This window comes from Notechis scutatus, chromosome 4, assembly GCF_049901735.1.
Source record: "Notechis scutatus isolate UNSWTSFEM ecotype Mainland chromosome 4, rNotScu1.2, whole genome shotgun sequence".
NCBI classification, from domain to species: Eukaryota; Metazoa; Chordata; class Lepidosauria; order Squamata; family Elapidae; genus Notechis; species Notechis scutatus.
The window spans coordinates 51589258-51595893 of record NC_142012.1 but is presented as its reverse complement, the minus strand read 5'-3'; positions in this window follow the sequence as shown (position 1 = coordinate 51595893).

Genomic DNA, 6636 nt, shown 5'->3' with positions numbered 1-6636 from the left:
CAGGGGCTTGCAAGTCCAGCCCAACTTGAGTGCCTTTCTTATCTCTCGCTCATTTCCCTTGGCTGTTAGTTGGCCAGATTCTTCAGACATGATATTCTTCCGATTAAAATCGGAATTCCGATTTTTTGGGGAATCGCCCCCCCCTTTCCGCCCCCTTCTTCTCCTCCTTCCCCTCCCCTCGGAGGCCCCGAGTCAGGAGTTGCTACCGCTGGCGCGGCTCTGCGTGGCTCCAGTCCCGCGTTGCCTCAGGAAGGGAAAGGCAAAAAGGAAGAGCCGTGGCGCGCTTTGCAACGGCAGCAGCGGCTCCTGGTTTTGCCTTTCCTTCCCGAGGCAATGCGGGACTGGAGCTGCGCCAGCGTAGCAACTCCTGACAGCCCCAGCCGGATACCTGAGCGGAGCCGGGGCGGGCGGGTGGGCGGGCGGCGGCGTCGAGCGGAGCCTGCTGAGCGGCAGGAAAAGGGAGCTGGGCAGCAATTTCTTGGCGCGCGGTGGGGGGGTCTCTTTTGGCTGGCCCCGATTTTTTTTTCAGAGGGGAATATCATGCCTGATTCTTGTAGAGAGCTTGAAGCTTGCCTTAAATCTTTGTACTCCTTTGAGCTGCCTGAATCTCCTGGTTTCTCCGGCCTTTGACAGGACCCTGGGTCCAGATTCAAGATGAAGTCCATCCTGAGGCATGAAAGTCCACCCAGCTTACTTCAAAAGGATGCCGCTGTGAGGGGGGGGGGGAATAAAGGAGGGAGTGTTATAAACAGTGGTGAAATGCTACCGGGTTTGGACCGGTTTGACTGAACTGGTAGTTAAAACAAAAAAAGAGCTCCGAAGTTCAGCTGAGAGGAGAAAGGAGAGAAAAGCGCAGGATTGTCCCTCCCACCTGGCCCCTGCGCTTTTCTTTATCCTCAGTTGATTGGCACTGCAGGCCACAGCTGGTATTTGGAAAGCTAAGTTAGGTGCATGCACGCGCGCGATCACCCAACCGGTAGTGGAACAGGAAGGATCCCACTGCTGGATAATAACATGTAGGAATAAGCAACCATACCATCATGGATGGTAGAACAAGCTCCTGGAGTTCTGACCCAGGCTTCGTCAAATGTAAGTAATCGCAAACTTGTTTTAAAAGCAAAACCTATTTTATTGCAATGCTGGGAATTGCTTTCGTTCCCCGCCAAAACTAATCTTAAACAATTCCCCAAGATAAGCACATGCCTTTCAGTGCTGTGGAATGCTGCCAAAAACATCTGATTAATTATAAAAGACACCAACCGAAGTACCAGAAAAAACCAACCAGTGTACACAGAGCTTCAAGGAGGAGTCGGAACCGATCGAACTACATTGCTTCCTGCAAAGGTTTCGTCATTGAGGTCTGACTTTTATCATCTGAATCCTTGCTCTCCTCAGCCGTCCACACCTGCTGCCGGCTAACCACAACAGGGACTTAGAATATAAGTGCAATACATAAAAGGCTGGAAAAACTCAGGAAGCACTTCTGTAAGTTCTTTCCCTTATAAGTTTCACGGGACTTGGAGAAAGCAGTAGGATTTTCTCTCTGTGGTGGCTCCATCCTCTCACCTTCCTTATTGCCTTTCACCTGGGGAGGGAAAAACGTGCAAACACCTTCCTATTTCTTCTGGCTTTGGGCTCTCTTTGATTGGTGTCCATCTTTGCCTGCACATTTCATGTCCCTTCGTCTCGGTTTTCTTGGGATTTTATGGTTTCCTTGGCATTTCCCTCAGCTGAACCCCCATCCAATCCTATGATTAATGCTTGCAGTGAATAGATACATACTAAATAAAGAGACTTCTATTTTTTTCTACTTCTTAGTAAATGGCCTGCTTGGGAAGTGGCCAGTTCAATGGAGCTTTTTCTGAGTTGGATGGAGATGCCCTCTCCAGCTTTCAAAGCTGGGGTGAAGTGGTGAGGTGGATTCAGGGAAGAACGTGGTGACCACGTGAGATAAATTGATTGCTTATTGCACCCTGTGACTATTATTAAGTGTTGCACCTTATGATTCTTGACGAAGGTATCTTGTCTTTTATGTACACTGAGAGCATTTGCACCAAGACAAATTCCTTGTGTGTCCAATCACACTTGGCCAATAAAGAATTCTAATTCATTCATTCATTCTTTCTTTCTTTCTTTCTTTCTTTCTTTCTTTCTTTCTTTCTTTCTTTCTTTCTTTCTTTCTTTCTTTCTTTCTTTCTTTTTCTTTTTCTTTCTTTCTTTCTTTCTTTCTTTCTTTCTTTCTTTCTTTCTTTCTTTCTTTCTTTCTTTCTTCTTTCTTTCTTTCTTTCTTTCTTTCTTTCTTTCTTTCTTTCTTTCTTCTTTCTTTCTAACATCTCTCTGATTTGATTGCTTATTGTATTCTATGTATATTCTATTTACTATATACCCTATGACTATATAACCCTATGACTATCATTAAGTGTTGTACCTGATGATTCTTGACTCTTGATGAATTTTCTTTTATGTATATTGAGAGCATTTGCACCAAGACAAATTTCTTGTGTGTCCAATCACACTTGGCCAATAAAGAATTCTAATTCTAATTCTAATTCTAATTCTATTCTATTCTATCTATCTATCTATTCTTATTGTACCCTATGACTATTATTAAATCTTGATTTGATTCTTGACTCTATTGTACCTTTTCTTTATGACTATTTTCACAAGACAAATTTGTGTAATCACACCCAATAAAGACTAATAATTCTAATTCCTAATTCTTTCTATCTCTTATTAAGTGTTGTACCTGATGATTCTGGACTCTTGACTCTTTTAAGTGTTGTACCTGATGATTCTGGACTCTTGACAATGTCTCTTTTCTTTTATGTACACTGAGAGCATTTGCACCAAGACAAATTCCTTGTGTGTCCAGTCACACTTGGCCACTAAAGAATTCTATTCTAAATCGAGCTGTAGAAACCCTGAGGAGGTGCAAATCTTTCCTCCTATAGTAGGCCAAATGTCACTATCCAAGGTGAACCTATTGTACATCCTAATGTACAGAACAACAGAATTAACAGAGCTGGAAAAAACCTTGGAGGTCTTCTAGTCCAGCCCCCTGATCAAGCAGGAAATCCTAGACCATTTCAGACAAGTGGCCATCCAGTCTCTTCTTAAAAAACTTCAGTGATGAAGGACCCACAACTTCTGAAGAATCCATCCATTCCACGGATTAATTGTTCTCACTGTCAGGAAATTTCTACTTCGTTCTCCATTGCTTCTCTCTCCTTGAGTTTCCATCCTTATGGCTTCTTGTCTGGCCTTCAGGTGCTTTGGAGAATAAGTTGTTCCCCTTCTTTTTTGTTTCAGCCCCTCAAATATTGGAACTGCTATCATCTCCATCAGAACAGAGCTGGGAGGGAGACCTTGAGGTCTTCTAGTCCGACCCCCGGCTCAAGGAGGCGATACTATACAATCTCAGACAAATGATGGTCCAGTCTCTTCTTAAAAACTTCCAGTGATGAAGCACCCACAGCTTATTCTGTTAATTACAGATAACAGATAATCAGAGTGGGAAGGGACCTCATAGGTCATCTAGTCCAACCCCCCCCGCCCAAGCAGGAGACCCTACACCATTTCTGATGGATGGCAGCCCAGTCTCTTCTTGAAAGTATCAAGTGAAGACTTGAGACATCCTCAGCGTGAGGAAGTGAGTCCTTCTCTTTGTTAGACTAGACATACCCAATTCCTGCACAACCGTTCTTCGTACGTTTTGGCAAGTTCACCTCTTGGTTTTTGTTTAATGCCTTCAAAAGTGAGGCTTTTCTTTTCTTGCATTAAGATTAGTACCAAGAAGAGCAATCGGTCATCCATCTTCAATCTGCCGTTTCCTCCCATCTGGGTTCTCTCTGGCTGAATCGCGTGGCTGCAAGGAAAGCAAATAAAAAGTGCACCAGCATGACTTTTTCTTCCTCTCTCTCTCTCTCTCTCTCTGAAATTGCTTTGTGTAAATGTCTGGAAAATGCTGATATTTATCTTTCTATAAATAGCAGCCCTCCTGCAGGCCGTATTTCATCTAGGCCGCCATTCCCTTCGCTTTAATTTTGCTCCGGATCACCATGGGAGAGTGGAATGCAAATTGAGCTGCTCCTGCTGAGAATTTACCCAGAAACCAAATCTTGGGAGAGGGGAGAGAGAGAGAGGAGAGAGAAAGGAGAGAGGGAGAGGGAGGGAGGGATGGAAGGAGAAGGGGAGGGAGGGAGGGAGGAGAGGAGAGAGGGGAGGGGAGAGAACGAGATTGAGAGAGGCAGGGAGGGATGAAAGAGGGAGAGGGAAAGGAAGGGCAGGGAGAGAGGGAGGAGAGGGGAGAGAGGGAGAGGCAGGAGGGAGGAGAGAGAAGGGAGAGAGGAGGAAGGAGGAGGAAGGGAGGGGGGAGATGAAAGGAGAGGGAGAGGAGAGGGAGGGATGGAAGGAGAGGGGAGAGGGAGGGAGGGAGGAGGAAGAGAGGGGGAGAGGGGGAGGAAGGAGATTGAGAGAGGCAGGGAGGGATGAAAGAGGGAGAGGGAAAGGGAGGGCAGGGAGAGAGGGGAGAGGCAGGAGAGAGGGGAGAGAGAAGGGAGAGAGAGGGAGAAAAGAGGGAGGAATGGGGAGCGAGAGGCAGGGATGGATGGAAGAGGGAGAGGGGAGGGAGAGAGGGAGGAGAGAGAGAAAGGAGAGAGAAAGAGGGAGGGATGGGGAGAGAAAGGGAGGGTGGGAAGGAGAGGGAGGGAGAGAGACCACGCTCACTGTGGGAAATGAACTATTGGCTGAATCCAATTTCCTTGCCCCGGACTCCTGTTTTAGAGGATACAGGATATTCTGAACTGCCTCCAGCGCAAATGAGCTGCAATTCAAGGACTCCTTTTGGCTGGCAATAAGTAGGGAGTCATTCAAAACCCCACGGGCAAGAAAGCAGCTCTTTTGCCTGGAATGGTCACCCCTGAACGTGCCTTTTTGGGGACCATCCCTGGGAGGCGAGGGGCAGAAAAGTCAGGAGGGCAGCGATGAGAACAGGACCAAAGTCCCACTTTGCAATGGGGTGGATTTCCAGCCGTGCTGTTGGAGCCGCCATCTTGATCCTTTATAGATTCAACTGAAACCCGAACTTTTGTTGTTGTTGTTGTTGTTGGGTTTAATGGACAACCAGAAAACATCATCATGGAAGATTATTTTTATGCAGGATGATGAGTGCTGCAAGATTCTTCTGGGTGCAAAAATGGAGGGTTTTTTTTAAAGACCCAGAGTAGAGGAAGGGTTGGTCAAAATGAGGGCATTTGCAGAGGTGGCGAAAGTAACTCGCTGGCTTGGAAAAAAGGTAAAATTGACCTTTCAAAGAAAGTGAAGTCAAACAAGCCACTAATTCTGAATACCGCCTGGTCATCCTCCTGCTCTTCTTCCTCTTCCTTAATTTACGTTGCATCATTAGTTATTCATTATTCATAATAGCTACAGCAACGTAAAGTAATGCCTTTTACACAGCACTAGGTGGGAGGCGTCTTTAACTAAGCAGCTTAATGCCTAACCATGGGAAATGGAAGGCAGGTGGTGGAAATTTGGAGGCATGCAAAATTCGGTTAAGGGAGGGAGGAGGCAGAGAAGGAAGGAAGGGGGAGGGAGAGAAGGAAGGAAGGAAGAGCGAGGGAAGGAGGGAGGGAGGAAGGATGGATGAATGAGGGGAAAGGAGGGAGAGAAGGAAGAATGAGGGAGGAAGGGAGGAAGGAAGGAGGGAGGGAAGAAGGAAGGAAGGATGGATGAGGGAGGGGGAGAGGAAGGAAGAATGAGGGAAGGAGGGAAGGAAGGAGGAAGGAAGAATGAGTGAGGGAAGGAGGGAGGGAAGGATGGATGAGGAGGGGAGGGAGAGAAGGAATGAGGCGGAAGGAAGGAAGGAGAGAAGGAGGGAGGGAGGATGGATGAGTGAGGAAGGAGGAAGAGAAGGAGGAGGGTAGGAAGGAAGGATGGATGAGGGAGGGAAGGAGGGAGGGAGGGAAGACGGAGTGATGGATGGATGAGTGGGGGGAGGGAGAAAAAGAAGAATGAGGCAGAGGGAGGGAGGGAAGGAAGGAAGGAAGGAGAGAGGAAGGAAGGAGTATTTGTTGTAAGGAAAAGGAAATTCAATATCTACATGAAGACAAGGCTTTAATTCATCTGTTTCAGAATTGCCAATTCGTGTATTCACTTTTCCGTTTCCAAAACTTTTTTTCTTGGAGTTTGCTGCTCTTGGTTCCAATTTGTCTAAAAGCGTTTTTCTCCCCCCCTATACAGAAGTCGTCTTCTTTCAAGGCGAGAGGGAAGCGCCAAGAGAAAGAGGAAACTGCGTTTTAGGCAGGGAGAGAGTCCAATGGTGAACACAGAACAGGTTGAAGAGACAGCGTTTAATTAATTTATTTTAAATATATTTTTTATTAAGTTTCCATTATTACAGCTCAAAACATCATGATTTCAACAGCATTTTTTGACATCTATACAGGTTCTTATATGACTCAACACATTATATTTACATTTATCCAACATTGATACATAACTTTACCCATCATGATTATTTGTATATTCTTATATATTCTATATATTTATTCGTTTTCTTGAGGTCTCTTATGACAGCATTTAAGTCACCTGCAAACAACAGGAGAAGCAGCGATGCAACCTTGGTTAGAATGGGAT